At 35.8% G+C, this 9,199-nt stretch overlaps 1 protein-coding gene across 1 annotated transcript in view; it reads left to right on the top strand.

Moving 5' to 3' along the window:
- Positions 1-9,199, top strand: part of MPP7 (membrane protein, palmitoylated 7 (MAGUK p55 subfamily member 7)) — a 100,217-nt gene that overhangs the window by 3,484 nt on the left and 87,534 nt on the right. The gene's annotated exons all lie outside the window — the stretch shown is intronic.

Here is a 9,199-nt window from a genome sequence, read left to right as displayed (position 1 = left end):
CGTATTGGCAGCAGGAAAATCACATTTACGAGCCAAGTTTGGCCACCAAGGAAAATTGTGTGAGATTGCTTAAATATAATGAGAGTCAGAAGCAGTTCTTGATTTTGAATATTTTAAATAATAGAAAAAATGTGCTAGGCTTACATTAATTATTTCTTGAGTACATATAGGAACTAACGATGTGCCAGACAGTGGATTTTTTTCAGTATTACAAGTATTACTGAATATATGTTTTTTAAATTAAAAAAACCCAAACAATACATTTGTTACTAACCAAATTATAAGTTCAAGTGGCCTTTAAAATATTCAGGTTTTGTGTTTTCTTCTCATTTTGTAATAATACAAAATAAATCTCTGAATTTGTTTCAAATGTTGGATATTTTTCCACACTGCATTTGTAGTAGTGTATCCTGTGATTCTTTAAGAACTATCTCAACTTCTGAAGCTGCATGCTATTGATGTGGATGTAGTGAATTCTGGTAGAAATATTTTGCTAGAATATTATGTTATGTTGATAACCCGTATGGATTACCTCCCAGTCAAGTGAGACCACTGCAAGCAATATGAAGTTCAGAGACTGTTTTGACTTCTCAACACCAAAAGATGCTGTCCTTGCTTTTACTGTTTTCATGTAGATATCTTCCCTTTATTTACTGCTAATGCCTTTTAATAAGCTTGCCAGCAAAGGTCTGGGCTCATTGTTATGTAATGAAGGAAATTTAGGAGAGTGATGAAGGAAAGATTTCTGGGAGTATAGCTCTTCAGTCGGAGGCTGCCAGGTGAAGGCTTGCAGGGTGATTGAATCCTGCTCCAAACTGCCTCTGCTTCCCTGCTGACATACTGTGCTGCAGTGAAAATGACACGGGGAAAGAGCCTTGGTTCGCCTGCTTCACACTGCTGCTTACAACTTAGGCACAGGTGTGTCACCACAAGTGTAGTATCTAAATGCCTTTGGCTGCATCATGGTTTTAAGGCTACTGAAATTTGTCACCACATAGAAATGCACAGATAGAGCTAGATTTTAATAAAAACCATTACACTAGCTGAGGCAAAATTTATACTGAATTAATAAATAGAGGCAATATTTTACCGTGCATTCTTGAATTCTGCCCATCTCCAGCTGCCAGAGACATTAAATGGGCTGTAGGTTAACATTAATATGGAAGATTTGGGAAAGTATTAGACATATGGCTAGCCTTAATTGATATCAGATTTAATTTTTAAAAATATAACTTGCTGGTCTTGGAGAGGGTATTTATTTTGGTATCAACATATTTATGGTGACTGTTGGAAAACTTGTGCAAAGTAGAATGAAATTTCTCCAAACTGGTCTGGTTTGGGTTAATATTTTATATTATGCTAGATGGATTCAGCAGGGTGGAATCAGAAAATGTGTGCAATTATATTTGCTGATGGTAAACTCTTTAAAACTGTTACCCTTATTAGACACAAATTTAAAATCATATGGTCTGGCAGCTGCAAAAATTTTTAATTTTTTTTCTGTGAGCGATGTGTAGTTTTGTGTTCAATTTGAAAGTAGGACCGCCTATATTGTTTCTAATAGATGCTTAAATGTATAGGTACATTGGTTGAACCGAAAGCTTATGTAATTACACAACGGGTTGACAGTTCCTAGTGATGTCAGACGTCCTTTGCCAAGAGCAGACTGTCGTGCTGCACCGTTCAAGTGTCACCGTGCCAGCTTTGGCACAGCTAGCACAGCACCTATCGTGTGCTTGCTGTCTGCTTAGGATTGTAGGACAAGACAGTCTGAAACGTTGTGATGCATGATAATCAGATGGTGTTTCCATCAGTTTTAGGCACAAGTGAGTTAAAAGTAGTTTCAGCTTCTGTTGTTGAAGTCTTTATTCAGTCTCTTAATTGAGATATTTGGGCCTCACTTTGCAGATGTAAAATGCCACTCTTATTATTCCATGCCACCCCTCCCCAGAGCCAAGTCTCTTGACCTTGCAAACTGTGACTAAAGAGTTAAACATGGTGAGTGTGCCCAGTGACATCCTACTGCTGGAATGACTTCTTTCCTGACTGACTGCCAGGTACTTGCTATTGCCTCCTCTAGTGTTGATGAAGGCCTAGATAGAAATAGTAAACTGTTGTCTCTACAAGGGACCAGTCAATTAGTTATTTAAGGTGTCCTAGTATGCAGGCTTTGTTGGACAAGCCAGGTTTTCAAAGAAGATTTTCTTTCAAAGGGTTTAAAAAAAAAAAAAAAAAAGTCAGAGCTTTGTATAAGCTTTCCACGAGCTGCTTATTAATTTGTGCTGGATAGGTGAGTTTAAATCAATTTCATGTATGTGTTACTCTTGCACTATTAGGAGCGTTTTTGAATTCTCATAGGAGTACATTTTAGGATCTTTAAAAATATCCTTGTTGACACAGCATCTAGTAACTACATTTTGAGGGCTTTTGATTTAGAAGTAAGTACCTGTGATGAGCTCTACAATCAAGAACTCTGCAGCAACAGTCTTGGGCTGTATGCATGCAAATAGAGATCAACTATTTAAAGCACATCAGAACATAACGGTATGTGGTATCCTAAATCTGAAATACACATGTTGTAACAAATCCTGAAAGACCAGTAACTGTTTCAAACAACTGTGAATTCTTTAGCTTGAGGAGCCAAGTTCTAAAACTAAAGACTTTTCCATTTTGAAGGAAATAATATTTTTAAAATTGGAGGGTTTAAGTGATTTCTCCCTTTCAATATTTTCTGTCATAACATTGTTTTAAGGTGGATTAACAAATTACTGTAGCTTGGGTGAATAATAATAATTAGGTACAACTTCTAAGTTCAAAGAAGTATTGCCCTTAGTATGTATGTAATCTTGTTCTTTGAGGGCACTTACAGCAAAATTATCATTTTCATAATGAAAAAATAGAACGTTGACATTTTTATTGCTGTGCCATCTGTAAGGATTTCAGCATTTTATTTTTTTTTTGTGAATTAGAAAATGAATCAAAAGGGATATTTCTTCAAAGATGCTGATCACTTGCATGTCATGGTTGCCTAGTTATGCTGTATTCTGTACCTTTGAAAATTAGATTAATCTTTTAAAATGCTAAACTGCAAAATTAAAAAAGCTACATGCAGAAATGAATTCATCACTCTGGTTCTGAGGAGGAAAAACTGTTAGCCTTAAACTTTTTTGCAGTGTCAGGAAGCCCATATATTCAGTGGAATTACTTAAGAGAACATAAAGAAGAACTATTTGTAGCACATAAAGTGGTCTTTTTTACAACTGGAGTCTGATAGGACAGTGCAGTATGTCTATCTTAATCCATATGTGCACTGCATATGTTTTTATTTAACCTGTGCATAAATACTGATCTCAGATTTCCAAATAAAATTATTTTCAATATTTGGTGTTAGTGATTGATTTTATTATGCAGCACCAATGATGTCAGAACGAGTGTTTCTACTGCAATGCTGTTTGCTTTTGTGTAAGGCAAGTGTTGTCTGAGCCTTTATAGAACTGTAAAGTACAGTTCAAATGTGAAAAAATGTCAGCTTGTTATAAGTGGCAGCAAGTGGTGCTGATTATTTTACCTTTGACAAAGTGGAAAATTTAAAGGTTGGCGTGTCCCATTTTATTAATACAATAAACTTTTACAGTGTTGTTCTGGGCTTAGATGTATGTTCTTTAGTGTTTATTATCCCTCAGTTACTGTAAAATTTTTTGATTTGAAGTCTGGCATCATTGTTCAGAATGCTAATTCAGGAAATTAATTAACATATGAAAGCAAATGTACGTCCATTTGCCTTCACTTCTTCCCTTACGCTAACCAAAACAAAGTTGGTGTTTTCTTGTAATATGCAAGAGTGGTGGAACGCAGAGACCATATTTTTTATCATTTAGTACTGGTTTATAGCTTCCACAGACTTGTCCTAATAATGAAGTTATGAAGGATATGACAAGAATGGTGATATTAAATTTCTCTAGACTAACAGTAAATTTTTCCATTCTGATGTCAAGAATGTAGAGCATCTGGAATCTGCAGCATGAGTGGTTCAGTATGGGAACACTTTCATCTACTACTTAGCTATTTATTCTCCTCCTAGGAACAAGCAGTCTTCTGTAGAATATAACACTACGAAGGAAGCAGTTTTCTAGAACTGGAAACATTCTTTCTATCCCGTTGTTTCTGATTTAAAAGCTTTCCATTGCTGCTTCATCTTAAATCTTACTGCATGTGCAAATTTAGCGTACACATTTTTAAATTGGAATTGCCATTATTGCACACTCTGTTCTTCAGATCAAAGGTAAATTGTATTAATTAAGCTTAGGAAGAGCTGAAGATGAAGAGACTGCTCAAGCGTGTTAAAAGAACAAATTAAAATTTATCTGTCACCTTTTTAAACAGGGACAGTTCTGAGTTTTTAAACATAGCTGGATTTTCCCGTGAAATTATTTCTTTAGTCCAAGCTGGCAGAATGCTACAGATTCTTCAGAGTAGTTTCTCTATCCATGGCAAGTTTTTATAAATTTCAGATTATGTATGTGTATTTACATTATCTACATTTGTGTAGCTTATATGGACTATTTCTGTAGGTGAGGTTATCTAATCGTTGCGTTTTAATTGACTGTGTCACTTTATTTGACTGAATGGAATTTCATTAAATGCATTGTATTTCCAATATTCATTACTTTTAAGTTCCTCTCTTCTTGAGTCAGGTAATCAGATTCAATAGACTATATAAACACCTTCAAAGAACCCCTCTCCCTTCCACTCTTTCAAGAGTTTTCTAGTATTCCTGTGTGCAGTGCTTTTCTCCTTTTACTGATATTTCTGTACTATAGGCTTTTAGTGAGTTCACGTAAGTCTTAGATACTGTACCTAATTTATGTAACATCAATATAAATAGCAGCATATAAGTGTCTAAAACCCAGGAGGTCCTTTGTGTATCTGTAATTGATTCCTTTGGTGGACTTGGTACCACAAGGTTCACCGTTGGATGTAATGATTTTAAAGGTCTTTTCCAACCAAGCCAATTCTCTGATTCTTTTACTTCCACTAGATTATGTGACCTTATTAAATCTAGAAAGGGTGCTTTTTCTTCTGTTTCAATGATTTGGGAATGTCCAGGTATTATTGCATTGTGATCTGCCTTGTTTTTTTTTTGAAGTTGTAGGACTGACTGGACTTAGTTTCCCTCTTGTAATTGCAAAATACTGTTGCATCTCCACTTGAAACTTACTGTTAATTTTTTAAATGTATGCTCAAGTCTTCTAGGACCTTTAAATAAATGATCTACTGTTAAAAATCAAAAGTAAATGAGTTTTTCTTGTGTAAGTCATATTTACTTTACTGAATTTTGACATCTGAAGTATTTTGATACTAGAAAATCCCAGTGGGCATATGATTGCTTTTAAATATAAAAGCTGGTTAGATTTAGGCAAACTAGACTAAAATAAATTACTAGCAGAATTGCAGCAGTTTATTAAAAAAAGGATTATTTTTTTTTTCCCCAAGACTCTTCACAGTGTTACCAACACCAGGCATTAAAAAAGAGGGTTTTGTTAGTTTTTTTTTCTCTTTATTATTATTTTAAACACAACTTCTAGATGCTTTTTAGATTTTTTTTTTTTTGGTGTGTTTTTATTTAAATTGTGGACATTTTTCAAAAAAGTGTGCAAAATAATTTTTTTCATAGGAGGTCCATGCATGTGGTATGACTCAAGGAGGTGGGACTCTAAGATGAACATCAAACTGAGACCAAGAGCATAACAGGCGTGGCAGCCATGTGTTTACAATGGTAGCATTCAGCTAGGATGAGCTGAGATAGATCTTATTCTGAGGCTTACATGTTAAACATGCATTTTTAATTTATAAAACAGTTCAATTGAATATAGGGGTATAGCTATGACCTTTTTGAAAAAAAAAAATTATTTTTAGAAGTGATCAGAAGTGTTCAGTATAGCATCATTTCAGGTTTTATAATTGCTACAGTAAGAAACTTGCGTTTATTTCAGTGGCCTTTGTCTCTGGCTGTCATAACTACCTGAGATACTAGTTAGAAGTTTTGCAGGAGGTTGGAGGTTGGGCTGAAGCAGTCTTTGCTGTTCAATCCAGATTACTTCCCCTTGCCACATGGCAGCATCTCTGTACAGTGGCACCTTACAGGGCAGAGATTTGAGTTACAACCCTTCAGGTGTTGAAAAGATGGATGTGACAAGTTATCAGATCTGACAGTTTAAATTAGGCCAATGTGTAGTTGCCAATGGAGTGATTCCAACTTTGTTACTAGTTTACAGTAACTTGACAAATTATTTTGTCCCTGTCCATATCACTGAAGCACTTTCTTTTAAATCCCATTTGCTAATAAAGTCATATGGCAGCCATAATTTTCACTGTTTCTTTGCACTGCAATGAACAACACACTTTGTATAATTAAGACAAATAAGATGCAACATTTTAGTTGGAGGGATGCATGTAGAAGAAATATGTACTCAGTTTCTTTATTTGTAAAAACATTAATTGCTATCTGAAAATTTTTTATTTTGTGGTACTGGCCACCATGGAAGGACAAGAAAAAATGAGACTCTGTAAAGATGTGTCTTTACAGGTTCTAGCATCTCCTGCTGCTATTACCTACTGTTTGAAAGGATGTGATCTGGAATGGCGCAATTTTACCTTTAGACATACGTTAGATCTTTATCATCTGTTGTCCCCAGCTAAATACTCTATGTCCTCCTCCTGCCTGTTTTTCATTTGGCTCCTTGATTAAGGTCTTTTTATTCCTGGCTATCTAGTGCTCAGTTTCAAGAGGAGTTTGAAGAGCAGGAGTGAGATGCTCTCCAGCACACTGCACTGTGTAGTCCTTGGGTTCTGCTGTTGTGCAGAAGGGCAGGATTCTGATTTCTTTCTGACTGAAAGCTATAAACACTGAAATGTAGAGGCAAAGCAGGACAGAACTAGAAACATAGCCATGGTACTGAATAAAATCAGTCTGCACCCATGTAATTTTCTCCCCTTCTGCAGGAGAGTTGTACAGATGGGGTGCCTTGCTGCCATAGTTATCAGTAGATATGGACACCCATTTCCCTAGAAGGGGCAATTCAGGGCTCTATGAACAAGTGAAGCCTACAGACACTTTTGAGCTGGATGTGGAAACCTTAATGTGTGTAAGCACCTGCTGGGTTAAGTCAGTCCTGGAGTGCCAGCAGGTGGGATTTTTCTCTGGGAGTTCTGTGCATAAAAATTAAGTCTCATTATAGGCAGATTCGATCTCACCCTGTGTTGCTACTGCAATAGTTAATCCATCAGGAAACATGAACTTCATTTTATTTTCACCAGGGATTTAATTATCAAAGCTTTGAGCAGCAATCGCTACAAGGATAAAATAGTTTAATAGTTGATTTTATGTGCAATTGAAGCAGATCTGATGGATCAAGGACAAAAAAACCCCTTACTGTTTCAAATCTATTTGAAGGGAGTGGCTCAAGTTAATATTTTCTTTCTTCTGAACAGCACAGATGCATTGTTCCTGAGCAGCTATGCCACAGTGTAAGATTACATTAAATCTCAATTCTATTTTTTAACAACCTTTAGGTTATTCTGAGGTAAATGTATTTGTAGTAATAAAAGTGGCTATATGCAGAAATACAAGTGTAAAGAAATGGTTTAATTTTCTAAATGAAAATGTTTTTGAAGCATAAATTTTGTGATAATGACCATTTTTGTGAAGTGCTGAAGTTATAATAGTCTGGAATAGTTGGAGCCCAGAGTCCCATTCAAGTCTCTGTTCTCTGGGTGTCAGCTCAGGCACTGACTGTGTCTTGCTAGGCAAGGCTCAGCATTCTTTTTCTATCTGTGCAAAGTTTTAGTGGTTTGAGTTGTATCATCTTTTTGCAGTATTTCTGAAGCATAAATAAGAGCAGGATTCTAAGAGAAATGAATGTCAACCACTAAAAATGCTTGGACCATATAAGGACTGTATCTGGAAGGAACATTTTTTTCCCCAGAATATTTTATAGAAAGGCAGTGAAAAAGAAAAAAATGTTAATTAATCAGATCCTGAAGATGCTGTATGTAATTTTGAAAGGGTTGTGTAATGCCTGCAAAGGCTGTGAAATAAATATTCTAAAGAATAAGTTTTAGGGAGGTAAGAGGCATAATAATTACAGGTAACCTATAACTTAAAACAGTGTTCTTTACCAGAAGAGTATCTTGTAAATCCTTCCATGTGATCGACAGCAGCACTTAGACTAAAAATAATAGCAGGACCATGTATTGTGGATCCCAGGAGTCTATTGGTGCTTTTGTAGACAGCAGACAGGAGAAAAAGGCATTTTGTCCTTTTTACCCCAAGTAATCCCACTGGAAAATTAAACATATGCTATGAATTGATATCAGCTCATGCCAGGTTACCTCCCTAAAGAGGGCTGCTGCAAACACTGTTGCTACATTTCTTGGACAGCATTTTGATGGCCTGCATGCATGATGGATATTTTATGCTGTATGCTACTGTGGAACAGTGTGCTACTGTCTGCCCCTTGGAGACTGCTGCTGAGGTGTGCCACAACTAACTGGGAACAGCAATTGCTTTAACCCTACAGAGAAATCTCAAATACCTGCAAATTAAAAATGTTACTGAAATACTTCTCTGTGTGACTGTGACTGGGAAAACTGTGTTTGTTTTGGTTTTTAAGGTTTAGTCCTGCAAAACAGAGCAGTTCCTTTTGTCTTGCTGTGAATTCCTACTGAACATGGGATAAAAAAATATTAAGCAATATATTAACAAGAAATATTTAGAGAAACCACGAGCCCTTTTTTAATGGACCACCCTACCCAGTTTCTGTTCTTTTAAGGAAGTTTTTCCTATTCATGACTCATTTCACTCTGGCTAACATCAAGGGAAATGGAATAACGATTAAGTGAAAGAATGTATGTTTTTTTTCTAGTTTTGTCCTTTTTTTCAAAACCTTTATGAATTTTCTCTATATCCTTGTGTAAATATATACATGGATGTAGAAGTTAAAAACTGTGACAAGGTAAAAAGTGCATTGCTAATACTTGATTCGTTAGTAATTAAAAATAAAGTTCCTTCTGGTGCTACAAGTTAACATTATGCTGGATACTCCAGACTCACTGTTCAGTTAAAATGACATGCTCCAGGCAGCCAATTACACAGAACTGTTAAGTGAAATTAATGAGATCACCTCTAGATTACACTTTG

The sequence above is a fragment of the Chaetura pelagica genome, unplaced genomic scaffold, assembly GCF_000747805.2.
Source record: "Chaetura pelagica isolate M959 unplaced genomic scaffold, ChaPel_1.0 scaffold17, whole genome shotgun sequence".
NCBI lineage: Eukaryota > Metazoa > Chordata > Aves > Apodiformes > Apodidae > Chaetura > Chaetura pelagica.
The sequence above is the reverse complement of the archived record's forward strand: the minus strand, read 5'-3'. Positions and strand labels throughout refer to the sequence as shown.